Consider the following 21,195-nt stretch of genomic DNA (forward strand, 5'->3'; position numbering starts at 1 on the left):
TTTGAACAACGAAAACAAATGAAAACAAATTGTGTTGTTCAATCAATTGAACGACAATTGTTCAATTGTTCTAACAACAAAATCAAATAAAAACGAAATGTGTTTTTCAATCAATTGAACGGCAGACGTTCAATTGTTTGAACAAAGAAAACAAATGAAAACGAAATGTGTTGTTCAATCAATTGAACGACAGTCGTTCAATTGTTTGAACAACGAAATCAAATAAAAACAAATTGTGTTGTTCAATCAATTGAACGACAGGCGTTCAATTGTTTGAACAATGAAAACAAATGAAAACAAATTGTGTTTTTCAATCAATTGAACGGCATTCGTTCAATTGTTTGAACAACGAAAACAAATGAAAACAAATTGTGCTATTCAATCAATTAAACGACAATCATTCAATTGTTTGAACAATGAAAACAAATGAAAACAAATTGTGTTGTTTAATCAATTGAACGACATTCGTTCAATAGTTTGAACAATGAAAAAAAGGAAGAGGAAAATTTGTTGTTCAACCAATTGAACGGTAGGCGTTTAATTGCTTGAACAACGAAAAACAACAAAAAGAGGAAAAAAAGAAAAAAACTTCCTGTTATCACAAAATCTGACCTTGATAAGCTGCTGATCAAGTAGACTCTGAGTAACTCTTTCAAACCAATCTTTTGGTTGAGGCTTAGCCTCCTCAACCTGAGAGGGCTCTCTCAATAGGTTTAAGATTTTTGATTAATGATTAGATGGCTAACTCTAGTAGTAAAATCAAACAAAATATATAACTTGGTTGATTCAAGGATTAGCAAACATTCATTGGGCTATGGAGTCAAGGTAGTCTTCAAAAAAATATCATGATCAACAAACATGGAAATCAAGGCACTTGGAGTTCAGGCTTACAAGTGAAACAGTAACACAGTAAAACAACACAGTTTACAAGCATGTGAAGGAAGTTAGAGCATTTTCCAATGAATTCTAAGTATCACAAGCTCATACCACTGCAAATAAGTAATTGAAACAAGGCCATAGGAATATCAAACACATAAAACTCCTTGTGAATCTTGAGTAGTCAAACTGATCTCTGTATTAGGTATGAAAACCATCGTTTCTTACAATAACACAGCTTTTCTTTTCTAATGAAATTTCCAACCCTCTAGGAATTCGATTCTCAAGCTTAATATATATTTTTACATCCTTGGATACTATCATCCACCTTTAGAGGAATTCGAATTCCTAACATGGACACCTATCTATGCATAAAACAAACTATTTAATTACAACTTGACAGCTAACTGTCTTTAAGAGTCCTAATACAAATAGGAGTAGAACTCCTAGAACATGCTTTCAACCAGCTTATCTGAGTCTTCAATACATTCTTAAATTAGATTCCAACCATGTCTTCGAATTCAATGATGTCCATAGTGTCGTTTCAAAACCTATTTAGTTATGCCCTAACTGTCTTGAAAGATAGGAGACAAAGTTCCTGTTTTTTTGGCCCTTAACCCTTGGTGCTTATCTTCAAACAACTTTTTGCTGGTGTATATGTGGCATACATTAATAATCTGTTAAGGTATAATTTTCCACCTGTGCAAAAAGAAACTCGAGCATATGTTGTAAAGAATGAAACATGACTGTGCTACGAAAATACTCTATTTTCGTAGCACAATCTTCATATCACCTATGAAATACTCCTTGAAGCTCTGCTATCTACACCATTGCCATCTGAGAGTTCATACATGATCAGCTATCTACCAACAACCTCAAAATTTGGAACTAATCCAACCTTACTTTCAGATAGCATCCATAAGTGCTAAATAATCATCTTCAGCAGTTTCGTAGCGTGCTACAAAACTGCTGTGCGATGTTCTTTTTCCAATACGGCCTTCAAACATCTGTAATTTGGGGAGTTTTTTTTTTTTTTTAATCCCAAGAGGACTAATATGATCAACCACAAAAAATCAAAATCACTTCTTCTTATAGATTTTCTTCTTCATATGCCAAAATTCTTTTTGCGTGCCAAAATTGTTTATACTATATCTCCTTCACTGCTTCCTTTCAACACCCTGTTTCGTAATTGTTGTAGACCCTTGTCCAGATTTGGTTAGTTGAATTTCCAGATCTTCAATTTGCCTTTTCAACCCCTTGTTTGTAGCTCTGAAATTAGCATTAACTTTCCTTACATATCTGGCCTCTTTGATTGTAGGGACAATCTAGGTGAAGTATTGATTTTCACTGCTAACTATTTCTGGTCTGGACACCTTTTCAGCCTCCCAGAGAGCCTTCATCCTTTTGAAATTTGAATTTTCAACAGCATGCTTTCTTTCTCTCACTCTTAGTTTAGCAATTTCATTGTTGGCAGCTTTTAACTTTTCTTCCATAACTTCATAACTGGCCTTTTCTGTTTGAGTGGCAGGAACTATGTTTTTGTCTCCTCCAAGTCTTGGAGATGGTAAGTCTATCAACTCCTCTTGAATAGTAGAGGTTTCCTCTGTTCTCTCCAATTCAACATTGGACTCCTGCATCTTCTTGGATTGCCTGGTTAAGGGCTTTCTAGGTTTAAAAACAAAAGCTGTAACATCATCTTCAAATTCCAGTTTCTTGGAGGGTTTCACTTTCTTCGACTTCCTTTGATCAAATTTTGGCACATTTGCCTACACTAAAGGGGATTCTGTAATGTCAATGACCTTTAAGATATCATTTAAATCACCCTTCAAGCTTGAACCTTCTCCCGAGATCACTGTTTTTCCTTTTTCCTTTGCAACTTGGCTTCTAGTCAACCTCTTTTGAAGTGGTTTACTGGTTGACTGCTCTTGTGTCTTTCCCCTAACCTCAGATATCTTTTCCTTGGTAGATTTAGGAGTTTCAAAAATGACTGCTAGAGTTTTGACTGTTGAGGTTTTTCTTGCCTGCTCTTTCACCTGCTTCCTAGGTTTTAGCTTAATATACCTTTTTTCCCTAGACATTCCAGACTTGCTGGTTTCTGCTAATGGAGTTCCTTTAACCCTAGGGCTAGTGTCTGCACCTTGTTTTTCTGTCCCAAAGTCGCATACAAAAAAAAAATGAAGACCAATCTTTGTTGACCCTTTTGAGCTCATGTAGAACTACCAATTTAATTAGACCATGATGAAACAGGGAGGTCTCACATCCTTGGGATTTTAACTGTAATTAATTTGTCATCTTAGTTATACTTCGAAATAAGAAGTAAGGAAAATCTAGAGAAATCATACCAGTAAAATGTAAAAGGAGTTTAAAATGGTAAGAATAAACCTTTTGATATCTGACTTCACATGTGAAATAACACTGAATGTTGAAGAGCAGGTTGGTATAGCTATCTTTGATGTAGTCTTTAGGAACTGCCTTGGTTAAGTCAGTTTCTGAAAACTATGGCTTCAGGAACACCTTGCATGGTTCCATGTCGAATCTGAAATTTTTGAACCATGTCTCTTGCCCCCCTAGGAATTTCTGTCACCAATGTTATAACCTCTGTCAAAACCTGCAAATTAAGCATTCCAACCTTTGTACTTAAGCCACTGAAATGGAGTGAAAACTCCTTTGTCACCTGGGTATGTCCTCCCTGCAATTTCTTACAAAACTTCCAACACCCTTCTTTCTTGAAAGCTTCCACAACTGCTTTGTCTCTTATTAGGACCTCAGTGCTTTTAGGTTCTGTTCTCAAGCAATGACCAAACCTGTGTCGTTTTTTCTCCTCTGTCATCTTTTCTCCTGAATTTCTATGAAAAAACCGGCCTCCTTTGGAACTCAATTGATCAACCTCACTTGCTAGCCTGGCCTGAATGCTGAGTGAAGAAAACCTTGGTGAACAATTACCAAAGTTTATTGTTTGAAAACAATTCTGTTTCAAGTTTTTGCATGCAATCTAAAATGATAAGAATAGCCAGCCACTTTCAAATTTTGAATTTATCTTTCATAATGGACCCTAAATTCGAAATGATGAGTTTGGAGTGATGGCATGCTTAAGGACTGACTCCTAGCTGACACCTAATGATGAAAATTTTAACATAATTATAATGGATTGATGTTTGACAATATTGTCGTTATAAATCTGTGCTTTCATAGCGCACAGGGAAAAGCACTACGAAAAGAGCAACATTTTTGTAACGCAAAACAAACAATTTACACTATCTGTGCTATGAAAATGTGGTTTCAGGGCTAATTCCAAAAATTTTCAAATTGGCTTTAAGCTATGAGTTTCTAACAAGACTGTAGGACTTATGAAACATAGAAAAATCATGCTATACTTTATTTGTACATGAAAAATTAAGCCTTAGAGACTCCTAACCTACCAACTTCCCATTGAAATATAGGGTGACTTGACACTTATCTAAGACCATGACTAACAAAATGTAAACCTTTGTTTTTTGGTGATAACAGTGGCTCCACTTGGGATAGAGTACCCCTGCGGCACACTAAGAACTCGTAGATCTAGTGCTATTCATCCTTTAGAATAAAACTCTGAAATTCTGCCCAATCTGCTCCTCAAGCTTTAATGATTTTTGCAAGAGGAACTCAAACTACACCTAAAAAATGCTCAGTCAACCTACCCTGAGCTTATTTGCACATTCCTACCTACCCTATCAACTGCAACCTCCATTTGTAGCTCAAGGAACATGAAAATTCCAATGAAGCCATTCATTGATATGATATGACACTTGAATCTCTTGACTATGATTGAAGAAAAAATAAACATGATACTGAAATAACCGAGGCAACATGAGATGTAACTGATCTGCAAGATGAAAATATAACTGTAAATCTGAACAATAAATCTTTTCCATGTAATCAGCTATAAGGTCAAAAAAGACATGATTATTTTGATGATCATCATAGCATTCTATATCTTCAGACCACTGATTCTTAGCCACACAAGATTCCTTTGATATGCTATCCAAATGCTTTTCTGAATGATTCCCACAAACAATGTAATTTTCCTCATTATTATGATCATTCATTGGTGTAAGTTGCTACAAAGTATGACATAAAAAATCAACCTTTTCCTCTACCTGAGGGTTATAAAAGCTATCTTCCAGTATTTCTTCTTGGTGTTTGCAATGATTTTCATACTCTTTATGATCAAAAGACTAGCAAGTTTGCTGCATCTTTACATTAATCTCAAAGGATGTAACATGGTTTTCATAAGTAAACCCCTGCTGATTTTCATGTTGCATTTCATGGGATGTTATCCTTTCTTCTTGGTGTTGAAATGTATTGTTATGAAGAGCCTCTAAAATTTCTTCATCCATGAATTCATCATCATCATAACAATCCTCCAAATATTGAATAAAACTCACAGAATGTTTACAGCAATCTTTGACCAGCAATAAGGAGGGATGACACTCTTTATACATCTCATAGAATACATCATGGAAATTAGAAAGCAAATATATTGAACCATTTTCCAAACCTTTATACCAAGACCATGATTTTCCTTCTAAAGTAGTCATAAACATCTTCATGAGACAATCTTCAGGGAACTGAACCATAAGACAGTGTCCATGCATATGGAACCTAACCAAATGAAGAGCAACATTGTCTTCTTTTCATATTTGAATATTGGAAGATCATCTAACCATTCGACCTTTGGCATAGGATTTGGAAAACTAGAGATATGAGACCGATTCATAGGGGCATACCTGGCATTCATTCTTGCAATGGCACTCATCTGGAAACTTCATCAAGCTAATGATCTTCTAGTAGTGGAGTCACCTTCCAATTTGTTATTTTATGTGTGGAGTCACCAAGGTAGATGCAGCCTCAAGTAGCTTCCTGAGCTCCTGCTACCTTCAGAAGCTCAGATTCTTGATTTCGGGCATGAGTAATCTTATAGAGGAGGACTACTTTTGTAAATGTTGTGAAGGGACTGATATATACAGAAGCAGTTTGACTTTTCTGAATCTGAGATTCTTATTGTACTTCAGTGAGCTTTATCTTTTATCTTTGATATGTTTTACTTCCATAGCCTAAATGCTTAGTACTTAGAATTCATGGAGGAACATGCTATGACTTCCTTCAAGTGTTAAACTATGGTGAATTGAGTTCTTGGGTCCTATATTTGGATGTTTTTCTTCAATGCTTTAATACTTATTACTCAGAATTCATGGTTATTCATGCTCTAACTTCCTTTAAGTATTAAACTTTGATGAATCACTTTTAATACTTTCCTTTTGAATACCTTGATGTATCATTACTCAGAATTCATGCCCACATGCTCTGACTTCTATGAACTTCAATTTATTGAGACTTTCCTGAATGTGTTACTCTTTCATTGAAGTATATACAAGCCTCAGTTTTATAAGAAGAGCTATTTGTTATCTTTATCTCTGTCATTGACTCCATAGCCCAATGGTAGCAAGTCTCCATCTTTCAACCTACAAACATATAAAATCACAAACCATAGAGTTAGCCATCTATCTATATCTTTAATCAATATCATTAACCCTTGAGAGAGCCCTCTTAGGCTGAGGAGGCTAAGCCTCAGCCAAAAGATTGGTTTGAAATAGTTACACTGAGATTGACTTGATGAGCAGCCTATCAGGGTCATATTTTGGTGATAACACTTCCAAACCTTGCGAAACATCCTAAAAAAATAAAAATAAAAATTCATATTTACATGGTAATGCCTAAAAAGGATATGTACATTATTTACAATTTCTCAAGTAATTTCAAATTTTTTAAGGAAAAGCTGTTGGGTCCTCATTCCCTACAGCTACAATTTGCATGGAGAGGTCCTCGTGTACCTGCTCACAGAAAGTCTTCTTGGTAAGCGGTTGATGATAGAGGCACACTCGATGCCCGTTTACCTTAAAAGAATGACCGGATCCGTCGATGGTAGTCAAGGTAAGAGTACCATTATTATGCACTTTTTGAATCTCATAAGGGTCGAGCCATATTGTTTGCAACTTGCCCGGGAAGTCCTGGAATCTGGAATCATACAAAAGTTCCCAATCCCCTTTTTGAAACGTTTTCTTTTTGATAAGGCTGTCATGCCATTTTTCCCTTTGCTACTGAATTATTAAAGTTTGTTGCAAAGCAAGAAGTCGAGCCTCATCTAGTTCATTGATCTACTGAAGACGCTTGGTTTGGGCTTCTGTTAAATCCAGCCCCACTTCTTGGGCCGTTCTTAGAGTCTTTATTTCGAATTCGATTGGAAAAATTGGTTCCTTACTGAACACAAGCTCGTATGGAGAGTATCCAGTAGTATTAATCCAAGTCTTACTATAGGCCCACAAGGCCTCTGGCAGTCTAGCAGCCTAATCTTGCCGGTGTGTTGATACTGTCTTGGTCAAAATCGCTTCTATAACCTTATTGGTTATTTTGACTTGCTCGTTCACCTGCAGGTGATACGGAGAAGTGATCTTGTGCGTAATATGATGGTTTCTGAGAGTGGCAGTAATCTTGTGCCCTGTGAATTTCTTTCCCCCATCTGTGATCACTTCTCGCGGTAATCCATACTACACAAATAGCCCAAAAAGGAAGTTAATCATTGCTTCCTCTGTGGCTCTTGGTAAATCTACTATTTCCACCCATTTTGTCACATAATCCGTGGCTACCAGTATGTAGGCCTTTTGATTGGATGGCAGATGGAATGGACCCACAAAGTCCAATTCCCAACGCTCGAAGGGCTCTATGACTAATTGGGGTTGCAGAGGCATTTCATTAGATTGGCCAGGCCGACCCATCCTTTGGCAACTATCGCGGGCCTAGGCATATTTCTTACCATCCTTAAAAATAGTGGGCCAATAATAACCCATTTGTAATACCTTATGTGTCCTTTGATCTGCGAAATGTCCCCCGCAGTGCTCATCATGGAAAGCCTTCAGAATGTCATGGATCTCATCCTCATGGATACATCTACGTATACACATGTTGGCCACTGTATGAAAAAGATATCTGCCTATCCAAGAGAACTGGGTACTACGCTGAACGATCAATTTTCTTTCTCTTGTCATCAAATGTTTAGGTAGCTTCCCTACTACTAGATAATTTTCCACATCTGCATACCATGGCGTCTTGACTACCACGACAAACAAGTGTTCATTTGAAAATTGGTCATCTACTGCTAGTGGATCATTCACCTTTGGGATTCAAGATAGAAAATTAGCAACTGGGTTTTCCTTCCCCAAACGATCTTTAATGGTAATTTTGAACTCATGCAAAGGAAATAACCACCATGTTACTCGATCATTTGTGATCGTTTTATTAGCTAAATACCGAATGGCAAAGTGATTAGTGTACAAAAAGACTTGGTAGCCGGTTATATAGTGTCTAAATTTGTTTATTGCATAAATAACAGCTAAGAATTATTTTTCTGTCACTGTATAATTAAGTTTTGCAGAAGTGATATTTTTGCTAATATAATATATAGCATAAGGTTTCTTGTCCTCCTCTTGGCCGAGGACAGTGCCTATAGCTACATCTGATGTGTTCGTGGAGATGTGGAAAGGCAGCTCCCAGTTTGGTCCACGTAATACCGGTGCTGTTGAGACTAGTTTCTTTAAACCTGCAAAAGCTATGTCACACTTGTCAGACCAACTGAAATCAACATTTCCAGTTAGAGCATATAAGGGTGCAACAATCTGTGAATATTTTTTAATGAACCTACGATAATAACCTGCATATCCTAGGAATCTACATACCTCTGTTTGAGTGCAGGGGGTAGGTAGTAAACGAATTACCTGTATTTTTGTTGGATCTACCTGTATTCCTGCTACGGAGATATAATGTCCTAGGATCATGCCCTCGGTCATCATCATGTGACACTTGACATTTCTTAAACATAACCTGGTAGCAATGCATCATTCTAAGACCTTTTCTAGCATTTGCAATGCTTGATCGAAGTCATCCCCATATGGAGTAAAGTCATCCATATATACCTCAAGTCCTTCATTTATTAGATCAACAAAGATGCTGAGTATAGCTCTCTGGAACATGGTTGGGGCATTACACAAGCCAAATGGCAATACCCTGTATGTGAATGTGCCCCAGGGACAGGTGAAGGTTGTTTTATCCTGGTCTTCAGGGGAAATCTGAATTTGATTGTAGCCACTGAAACCATCTAAAAAGGAGAAGAACTGCTTCCCTGCCAACGTATCGAGGACCTGATCAATGAATGGGAGGGGGAAGTGATCTTTCTGTGTTGCCTTGTTCAACTCTCGATAATCTACACAAATACACCACTTCCCATTTTTCTTAGGGATGACCACCAATGGAGAGACCCATTTACTGTCCGAGATAGGATAAATAAAGTTTACATCCAACAACTTTTGCAATTCCTCTTTCATGATGTCCTTGAGGTGTGGGTTCAACCTCCGTTGAGGCTACCGGATGGGTCGAGCATCCTTCTCTATATAGATGTGGTGTGTACATAGCTGTGGGTCTATCCCTTTCATATCAAGATAATCCTAGGAAAAAGCCCCTTTATTTTTTTGTAAGACTTGGATAAGCCTCTGCTGCTGTTTGCTATCCAGATTGTCATTGATATTTAGAACTTTTCCTGGCTCGACGAGTTTGCTATTATGAACAACAGTCGTCTAAATATGCTAGTCGTTTGTATCCTTCAGGGGCTCCTTCATGGCTTCGTTATCCAGGATCGCTTTCAACATCTGACACTGTACATTACTCACATTAGCTGGCTGATTTATAAAATTATTGATAACGTCATCCTCAGTCTGATCTTTAAATTCCAGTGCCTCTGCTATTGTGAGTGGTGAACGGATGCTCTCTTCCAGGTATGCTGGTGGCTGCTTACATATTTTTACAATGGGAAAACTTGGCCTGGTAGGAGGATATAACACAAGATTTTTTACAACATCCCCCTTCATAATAGTCATGCTTCCTTCTCGACAACCAATATATGCATTAGTTGTTGCCAGCCAAGGTCGGCCCAAAATCAAAGGATGCCCATACAATCGACTCCTTGGGTTTATAACTAGGAAATCTATTGGATATTCCCATGAGTCAATAGAAACTGTGATATTTTGTAAAGTCCCTTCTGGTCTTACCACCGATCGGTCAGCAAGTTCTAATAAAGTGGTGGTTGGTTCTAGGGCCGTAATACCAAGTGCTTGACAAGTTTCTATTGTTAAGATGTTAATGGCGGCTCCTAGATCAACTAGTGTATTTGAAAAAGAGTGGCCATATATTTGAACTGTTACTATGGGGTTTCCAGGATCTTTGTACTTTATTAGAGTTTCCTCTCCCAAGAGTAAATTAGATAAGGTTCCTACAACATGGATAGTGGGTGAGGTTTTTACCTTCCTCGCAGGCTTCCTTACACATAGTTCTTTGATTGTTTTGGCATATATGGGAATGTCTTGAATGGCCTAGAGGAGAGGGATCTTAATACAAAATTTTTTTAGTTCTCCTACCAGATCGAAATCAAGGTAGGCGATTGGTTTAGGTATCATTAGTCTTTCGAGGAACGAAGGAGAAGTGACTATAAGTTTTTCAGGGTCGTCATGTTGATCTGTCTCCTCCACTTGCTTTGGTTCAGTATTATTTACAAGTGGTGGAATATGTATAGGTGGAGTTACGCTTTTAATTGAAGGTTGGTCCCTGTTTTCCTCAGGGGTGATGACATGCCCTGACCTCAATTTGAGCTCATTACATTCTTTTTTCTTAATCTCATACTCTAGGTTTTCAATAATCTGTACCAAATAGATTGGTCTGTTATTAGGATTTGGGTTTGGTTGAGTTGTTAATTGTGGCTGCAGAAGAGTTTGAGAATTCTGCTGTAATGTATATGGAGTTGACAGTGCAGGTTGAGGCTAAGGGCATATCCCCATAGGTACATTGGATATCCCTAGAGGTCGCTGCCAATTTGTAGACCAGTTTAGATTTTGAGGGGTGGAGGCAGGCCACTGGGATTGATAGGGATTGCCTTGCCAAATAGGAGTAAAAGGAGAATTCGGCCAGCCATTTCTTGGAAAATATTGTGTTGGCCAAGATGTCATAGGGAATGGCAGGCTCTGCCAATTTGGGTAGGATGATTGGCCTTACCAGGTTTCCCCAAGGTTTTGTTGTTGATTAAACTGCGAGGAAGGAAAGAATTGGGATGCGTCTTGTGACATACCTATAGGTTTAGCTTGCCATTATTGATGCTAGTTCATTAGATATACTGGTTCTATTTATTCCTCTGCTTCTTTGAATACTGCTTTCAGCCCTGGTAATGATGGACATTGTTCAGGGTCATGATATATAGTACAGATAGTGCACGTCTGAACCATGTATAATGGGCATTCTCGTTGACTGTGCTTCTTTCGACAATGTGGGCAGAAGATGGATTTTTTTTTTTTGCTAAGACCTATTTTTGTTTAGCCTGTAGGATGTCCAAATGTGTTGTAGGAGTGCCCAGGATGTCCGTCTTAAAATATTCTAGGAGGTTGTCGATCTCCATCCGTGTTATGCCTCCACTATGTGGTTTGCTTCCTCTACTCATGGGATCTCGGCTTCCTGCTCCTGTGCGTGTGATACCTTGCGAACACCTAATACACAAATGAATAATCTAATCATAATCTTCCTGAGAAATATCTCCTTTTCCCATTAAGTTTAGAGTTTCGACGCATTCCTCTTTCATTCCTTTAATTAAGATAGCTCTTAGGACTTCTTTTGGTAGGGCAGTGTGTGGAGACCTCTGCAAATTATAATTAAATTGTTCTACATATTCTTTTAGCGTTTCATTATCTTTTGCTGTCATCTTAAAAATATCATCTTTCAGTTCCCTAGTTTTACAAAAGTCCTAGTATCTTTTGTGTAAGGAGGTTTTCATTTCGTCCCAAGAATTGATAGTTTGCCCACCTAGACCCATAAACCATCTTAGTGTTGCTCCTTTCAGAGTGGAAGGGAATAGTTTTAGCTTTTGGGTGTTGGTGGTATAGTCATACCCTCTACAGAGGATGTCAAACTAAAACAGGAAAGCATTAGGATCCTTTGTGATCATCCCATGGAAAGTTGGGATGTTCTGCAGAGGAATAGCCTTCATGGGAGCATTGGCCACCTGGTCGACTATGGGGTATTCTAATGTCGAGGTTTGACCTTGGGGTGGCTGATCTACCATTTGGTCAAAATATTCGGGGACTTCAAGGGGTGCTTCTAAAGTAAGCAAAGAGTTAGCAACTCGAATTGGCTTTGCAACACTACCTAGGTCTGGGATCTCAGGAGATCCTTGTTTAGATAGTTGTGGTTCTGCCTTAGCAGCCCCACTAGTTTCTCCTTTTCCTTCTCTTAGGTTACAAGATTTTCCCTCTTGTAGAGGATCAGAGTGTAAACTTATTGTAGCTTGAAGACTCTATTCTGATCCTCCTACTTGGCTTTGAATCTCAGCGTAAGCTGTAGATGGTGAGCCTGCTGCTTGAGGGATAACAATAGAACTTTTTCCAGGTATAGCCTGGAATCCTACTGATGCTTGAGACTCTGCTCTTCTTACAATTTCGTCTACAAAGGTCGTTCTCCCAACGTTCACCGATCCTTTGGATTTTGTGGGTTTTTGTGGAGGATTCTGCTCTTTTTCTATTTTTATATTCCTACTCATTCATAAAAAGAAATTCCTATTTAACCTCTAATATTTTTTTGTAAAGCAGGCATGTAAGCAAGAACTTTACTTGCTAGTTACATAGGTTCTTACCTTCTGTTTTTAAAACCCAATTCTTTCACAACAAAAATAAAAATAATCACTTGAAACACTCTCCCCAGAAACGATGCCAAAATGTTGGCTCACTAAGATGTCTTTTTACATGCAATCTCAATCCCTACATTAGTTGTCAACCAGTGGTAAGTTTTTTATCTTAAGAGTGTCAACACAGTATATGTAGTGAATCTAGAGGTTATCTAATGATGAATCATTACAATCACTAATTACTAATTCTTCAATTCAATTCACACAATTATGGAAAGAACTATCTATGGAAGAAATACTCTTAACACACTCTGCAATTCTATGCAACTTGTTCCGAAATCAATTGAAACTGAATGCAAATAAGAATCACACTTGGAATTGTTCAAATAGACTTAAGGATAACTTACTCAATCAAGGAAAGAAACTATAACTATTGAACAACATTGTTAATTCTATAGCAATCCAAATTAACTTGCAATTCTCAATTGAACAACAACAGTAATTGAATAACAATCGGTAATTGAACAACAAACAACAATTGAATGACAAATAGAAATAGAGGATTTCTAACTAGAAAATGATCTATATTTCAATCTGTGGAAATTAATTAGAATTATCTCTAAGACATATGATAACATCAATCGAAATGAACGACAATCTGCTATTAACACTAATTCACTTAATCCAATCAAAGCATTACTTAAGTATGTTGCACGACTTCACTCTGAATCTAATTGAACAACAGTATGAATCAATATCACAAGTCTTTATGATAAATGAAATAACCAATGAATGAACATTAAATCAATAGCAAAGACTAAATATAATGACTATAACACAAGGGGGCAATAAAACTTCTCGTGACTGGGCCTAGAGTCGCCAGAAGCCTCCGCTTAATAAGAACTCAGAATATGTATATGTATCAAATGCAACCTTCTTTAATTAATGTAAGTAACAACTTAAAGAGTCACTGATATAACAAAGTATATGTTTTCAAAAAAGAATAATTACAAATTATAAAAGTCTGACTGTCTCTAATTTCATTTTGTCCCTATATATAACATAAAATAGTAACTAGATAAAAGTGAATCCTCAGGATCAGGGGATCCTGAGGATTTCGCAATACATAATTTGATCATGTGATAAAATAGCATTGTTCAAGCTGATGTCCTACTGCCTTGTCTGCCAAAGACACTGTAGTCTTTCCCTTTTATGGCCTCATGCTATTTTGTCAACTGAACGACTTTTTCCCAGTTCGCATCTCTACACAAAAAGATAGCAAAAAATTAGTTTCTTGTGCTAGATTTGCCTATTTTGTCACCAAATGATTTCATCCAACTTTAGACGATTTTTTCCTTATTTTAATCTATAAACATAGATAATCGTATAAGGATAATGGTAAATAAGGAATTTTACAAATAGAAATCATACCTTTTTCCTGACCCAATAGATATACCACAGTATGTCGGTTTACACTATGGGGTAGGAAGAGTGACTCACATCGCATTGAGGATGTGCAGGGAGTGATAGGTGCAGTGACACAGACATGACACATGATGGTATAACCATTTCTAGGGGTATCCAATGGTGTACAAGGATAGGTTGCGACGTACAATGGCATGTCGAGGAGTGCAGTGGTACTTGGTGATATACAATGACACATGATGTGGCGCAGCAGGTGCTTGGAGTGTTGCCTCTAGGGACAATAGGTGTACCACTGGACGCAACTAACCTAGGATCAATGAGAACATTGTTGAGCATCTGGGGACACCATGTTTAGTGGAGGAAGGGCCTCAAGTGGGTCATCAATAGATCTGAGGTAGAGAGAGGGTTGTCCATAGGATTACTCTTGAATATTCTGAAAGAATATTGATCATACTCTTTGGGACATACCCACCCATAATCCTCCAGTTTTGCTTACAAACGTAGAGGATTTAGCTGTTGCCCTTTGACACTCTCCATTCAGGCAGCAAGGTATGGGAGGCTCACCTTAGGAAGTTGGATGAAACACCGTGTGTCATGGACTGAGAGGAGACTCTCCAGTTGAGACAATTTGTAGGTGCATGAGCTGACGGTTACATGCTTAGGGATGGCATGGTTGATTGTTGAGGTAGCATATGTTCCACCCCTTCGCTCACACTTGGGGAGGTGACCGAGAGGGAGCTACATGGTGCTTTTTTAGTTAGACAACTCAAGGCATTAGGTGAGCATGAGGTGCAGAGGATGGTAATCCTTATTTGTAAGATGATGCCTAGGCTTCTGACAATACGCGGGCATATCATCAGGAGCTGGGATAACAGATCTTGCTGTGTGATTTGGCGAGCACAGAGCAATTGGATATTTGCGACACAGGTTCTTGATGCTTGTTTCCTACCTATTGGATAGCTACAGGAGGCAGAGACACGACACAAAGGGTTTTCAATAGCTAGTGGCATATCACAATGGAAGACAGAGAGGATTGGGGGTTGTGGACCTCCAATATGGTTATGGGATCCATGGATCCAGTGGATTGGTGGAATACTCCACTCCTTAGTGACCATGGTCAGGATAACAATCATATTGATTCATTCACAGGCAGACAAATGGGGGATCACTAAAGCCCTCAACATAGGACGAGGCATGCTATTGCTCAGGCTTGGGGTTAGCCATGGAGTGATAGGTGTTGGAACTATTGAGTTGCTTTGGAAATATTAGCCTAGCGTCGACCATTTCATATAATATGGATGAGAGTTATGGGAGAGGAGGCTTTGGTACGAGAATGTTAGGTAGTGAGTCATGGACAGAGTGTCACAATGTCAGTAGGCTAGGTTCCTTATGCAATGGGCAGGGGATTCTGGCATAACAGGGCTGAGCAATTTAGCTACCTATAGAGGTGAGATGGTTTCTATAGGGGAGGGTCATCCAAATTTTCCACTTGGTTTTAGTGACATGTTGATGGTGTGGGGAACTTCACTGGTGTGGTAGGGCGACCGATAGGAGGAGAATAGGGTAGGCCCAAGTAGATGAGGGTTCAATCCCAATAGGATTGGATTGCATCTTTAGGAGTTTACTCTTGTAGTTCATGAGATGGACTACTCAGTACCGAAATTTCATGGGGAGTTGGGCAAAGTCCTACATTGTCATGATGATCTACTTATTGCTTGTATGCAAAGGGTTTCTGGTGCTTGTATCTGGTTGGATAGTGAGTGGAGAAAGGTGTGCATCACATTTATTAGGTTGGCTTGGGATCCTCGTATCGATGGATTCCTTCATTAGGGAAATTTTGAGGTCTAAAATGGGCCTCCTAAGAAAAATGTATAACCAAAATAAACTTTATAAGAACCAGTAGGATTCAAGATGATGATTTCAACCATGGGGGATGATTCACCATTTTTGGAGTAAAAAGGTAAAAATACCAAAAAATAATAAAATAATAAAACTACTTTTTCAACACGTATTTTCAACTTATCTCGCTAAATTTTTACTCAAATTTCGAGTGAGAGTACTCGTTGGATACAAATTTTAATTCCTCGTCCAAGGAGTACCCATGTTGCATACTTTCGATGGACCTGTTACACGAAAAATGAGAAATACATGGAAAAATGTGATTGCAATCACGTTTTTCATGTATTTCTCATTTTTCATGTAGTAGGGTCCATCAAAATTGTGCAACATGGGTACTCCTTGGATGAGGAATCAAATTCTGCATCCAATGAGTGTTCCCACTCGAAATTTTTTTAAACTCGTAGGAAGATAAGTTGAAAAAATAGTATTTTCTTTTTTCGCTTTAAAATTTGATGATGTAATCTAATCTTATTTTATTACTTCCACTATTATTTTATAATTCCTTAGGAAGCCCATTTTAGACCTCAAAATTCCCATATTGTGTGTCAGGACAATGCTGATATTGGGGATGAATCAATGGTATTGTTGTCACTTTTTCTAGCACTTGTAGCAACAGTGCTTTAGGGGATATGAAAAGCATCCTAGAGACAACCTCTGGGTTGATTGTAATCTAGTGCCTAAGACATCTTAAAGAGAGGAGTGCTTTGGAAGATTATCAATGGGCTTTTTGCTGCACTCCAATTGTCATGTGGTTTGAAAGGATAATAAAGGGGGGCTTGGTTCAATAGGACTTCATTAAGGTAAACTCAAGCCAAAACATGGATCCAAATGCTCAGGGGGTAAATCGGGCCAACCTCAAAGAGGAATGTCTGGTTCTGGTGGCTGACACACAACAATAAGCAATTTTAATATTAGTATTGTAATAAAATGAAGAGGAGGAGATAAAGGAAGGAATCCAATGCATAGGGTTGGGAATAATACATAATCCTAAGAAAAAATATTCCAACAGAAGTATGGAAGGCCGAAGAGGTGTAATGGCAGAAAAAATGGAGCGTTAATTAAGGTCCCAAGATCTGTACATCATGAATATATTTGTTACTAATTAACATATGTAAATCCGTGCTCATATAGGTACGGTACACTATCAAATAACACAAGTAAATCTATAATTATCACATGTACTATTACTACTTAGCAGCAAAATATACAACTATGAATAAGAGTGAAACAAACAACTTCTTTACACTATTTTAGAGAGAGAAAAACATACATGAAGTGATAAACAAAGGGGAAACATAATGCACATTTCTCTAATTGGAATCATGACCGAAGAGTTTAATTCATCCTTCAAAATGAGTCCAATTCACCAGTCCATTTACATATAGCAATACATAGCTCAAGACCCTCTTGAATAGGTAGATAGAAAAAAAGTGGAATCACAGAATTTGGACCCCTCAGGTGTAGAATTCTGGAACCCTTATTAATTGTTTCTTCCCCCTATTTATTAGAAGAGGGGGAGTTTTGAATTAACAATTAAAAAATATCCCAGCTTGAGCTCTAGCTGTGTGACCGAATGTCTCGGTGTGTGAAGGCTGTTGCCCATAATGATTTGATTTGGATTTGATTCCATTCTTGAAAATATAGAAATTACATAATAGTAAAAAAAATGAAAACAGAATGATGATGGGTGGAAAATATCTCTCAGACACCCCTGTTATGGCCTCTACTCAGGCCACGTCTCTACTTCAATGATCCGGCCATTCTGCCTATCACTTTATGATCAGGAGCTCAGTACCAAGTGTCGTAAAATGGTAAAAAATGAAAGTGCTCAGAACTGATTGGAACCTGAATGACCGGAAAGTGCTCGTCCTCCTGATTTCGGCACCACAAACGGTTCGAAAAATGGTCGCCGTATGAGGAAGTTATGGCAAAAAGAAGAATTTGTTTTTAACATTGGAAATTTTAATTTTTGAAAAAAAATTAAAAAAGGAATATTCTGTAGAATATTCCAAGGAATATTCCCTTTTTAGCCACCAATCAGAGTCTGCCACATGGCAGGCCCAGAGGGCGCCACGTGGCCCAAAATGACGTCAGCGAAGGTTTGTGAATGCATATTAAAATTTTTGGGTTGCGGTGAGGTTTGATCACTCGACCCCCTGAGCAGAACAAACACGCCTTTACCAACACGCCACCGGGGTTTCTTGTGTCATGCAGGTGGCGGAATTTTTTTTAAATTTTGAAACTATTTTGGGCGGGAAACAAAGGGGGCCAGCCCCTAAGGGCCAGCCCCGCCTTCCATATGACCATAACCAGAAAACCGTGGGCTTAACCCAACCGCCAGCACACTAACCGCCAGGCACGCAATCCAAGGTAAATGGTCACATGTGCATTTAATATAACTACAGTTAAGTTGGCGGGATCCTGGGCGGACCGCCAAATTTGGCGGACCCGCCATAATTGGCGGAGTTAACTGGACTCCAACTAAAGTTAGCTGGAGTGTTTCTAGGCATCACTGGAGGAAAACTTTAATTGGCCATAACTTTGGCTACGAAAGTCGGTTTTGGACGAATGTTTTTTTATTTTGGGTATTTTGGACCTTCTGAAGCCATTGGCACATGTTTCATAGCCATCTGAGGTCATTTGCAAATGTTTTAGCTTCGTGGAAGTTTAAAGGGCCACCAGGGCCAATTGGGGAAAGTACTGTGTAAGGTACAAAATTCACTGTTTAGTGTTTGGGAAAGAGCATGTTTGGCTAATTCCTATCTTCTGATTTTTTATTTACAGTCAGATCTATCTTTTGAGACACATATATTCTTGTATTAGCCTTTGTAGCATTTTTAATACAAGAGGACAAGCCTAGTTGAAGAGGTTTGGTCTAGCAGATGTAGCCCAGAGGGGGTGAACTGCTTTAACATTTTGATGTCTTTATTTGTTGAAGATGATATGGTAAAAAAAACTGATATAAAGTTTTAAACAACAAATATACATAACTTGCATACACACATAATCTCCTGTTCAGCTACAGAAAGTTATTTGTCTCATTCCGCAAGACCTTAAACTTCAAGTATGTGTATGCCAAAGACTTCTAAGTGTTTACTTGGTTATTTCTTTAGGCAGAACCTGTAGAGGGCCAGGTAGCCTCTGGAACTCATTCTCTTTTTAGAGGTGACATGTCCGGTGAATGCCCCTACAGTCTATCTCTGTATAAGAAATAATAAGTTTATACATTTTTAGAGGTCATTTGGAGTGTCTAGCTCACAGTTGAAATTATTGGAAATGGATACCTTGCACCCTTAAACAAGTACATTCCATTTTCATATCAGATTGTATCAGAGCACTAGGTTGCTTGACTGACATCACTAGCTTGATTGTGTAGCTTGAAAGGTGTCTTAAGCAGTGTTGGAGATTGACTGCTTTATTATTCCGCAAAGTACTTGTTGTTTGAGTTGCTGAAGCTCTTTTGTTCATTTTTACAATGGCAACTTCCATAAGTGAGTTCTCAAAATCGTCCTCCTTCACAAGATTCTTTGATGAAGGCTTGAAGCAAGAATTTTTCATCATGATGAATATGGTGAGAGAAATGTATGAGGATGAAAGAAAGAGCTCTAGACTTCAAGAGCAGTTGAATTCCATGAGGGAAGAGAAGCAATTGCTTTCTAACCAATTGCAGGAAATGGAAGGCCAACTTCATATTGCAAACATGAAGCTGGAAATGATGCATGAGTTGGAGACACAACTCCTTGTTGACAAAGAAGCCTTAGCCAAGTATCAGCTTGAAGAAGAGGTAAACAATTCTAGTTTGTCTTCAAATTCTGATAAGAATGTTTATGTTGGTTCTTTTGAGAAACATACCAGAGGCATAGGGTCCAAGTTGATGTCCAAAATGGGATATGAAGGAAAAGGATTGGGAAAACATGCACAGGGTATAGTTGAGCCAATAATGGTTGAGGTAAGGCCTAAGAATTTGGGTCTTGGTTATGGACAATCTTATGGAGAATGTTCAAAAGTAGCCATGAAGGCAATTGAAACAATTCCTAGAAGGAGTTTCATTTCAGGTTCTTTATCTCAAGGTTGTAAAGGTTGTATTCTTGAGGAATGCAATAGTTTGAAACATGCTTTGCAAGAAGAAGGTGTGCATAAGCATGCACTTGAACAAGAGAATTGTGAAAGCTCTAAAACCATTGAAGGGATTCATGGTGTTCCAAAAGGAGCTTCTTCTTCATTTGATTCATCTCCTCATGAAGGTAATGAAGGTGAAAGGGAAAGGTATAAATCTGATTTCAATCATATTTCCTTTGATCATGTAAAGCATGGAAAATTTCCACACAAGCATTGGAAAAGAATTGCATGTTCTTTTTGTGGTTTGTTTAACCATAGTGTTTCTAGATGTTGGAAAAGAATGGCAACATGCAGGAAACTTTTGAAGGAAAGGAGGCAAGAAGCCAACGTTCCATTGAACAATGCAAATCATGTTGTTAAGAAGATGAACATGTGTTGCACTTATTGCCATAAGCATGGACATACTGTTGAAAGGTGTTGGACTCTGAATCCAACAATGCTTCCCCAAAAGTTGAAGAAACTGGAGAAAGAGTATGGCAAGAATGGGACGGAAGTTTCCATCATTGATATGTGTCAGGATGATACACATGTTGATATTGATGTGCAGTTAAAGGAAGCGCCTTTGAAATGGATTGGTAAGAAGTGGTTAGAATTCTTATCCAATTAAAGTTGCATGTCTTTTGATTGAATGCATTTCATTGTTAAGGGAATTCAAGTTGCAGGATGGAAAAGCTGAGTATGAGACTCACTCTATTGCAGCGAAAGTTATATTCATTTCAGCTTTGAAAGTACATGTACATGTGATCGAGGATATTGTACTTATGATTGTACTTAAGAGAAAGTTTAAGGATAAACTGCATGCATGAGAATGATATGCATGAGCACAGGGATCATGATGATTTGCTTGTATTTTAAACATGTATGTGTGATTAACTTGAAGGGTTGATTACTTTGTTTTTAACCATGCATGTAATGTAATATTGACTTGGAAAAAGTTAATTTGATCTCCAAGATTGTAAAGAGGAGAAATGATGAGGTGTTTCATCTTTGTAAAAGCCTTCTCATTTGGGAGGCAGCTCTTCTTCTAGAGCGGAGGTGCCATGGATGGGCATCGTGACAGTGGCAAACCCACATATTCAGGGGAATATTTCAGCTCATATATCAGCAAGTTTCATTGCTGGTTTCTGCAA

Source organism: Pinus tabuliformis, chromosome X (genome assembly GCF_031772625.1).
Source record: "Pinus tabuliformis cultivar Carrire ecotype Pingquan chromosome X, CPIR1, whole genome shotgun sequence".
Classification (NCBI taxonomy): domain Eukaryota; kingdom Viridiplantae; phylum Streptophyta; class Pinopsida; order Pinales; family Pinaceae; genus Pinus; species Pinus tabuliformis.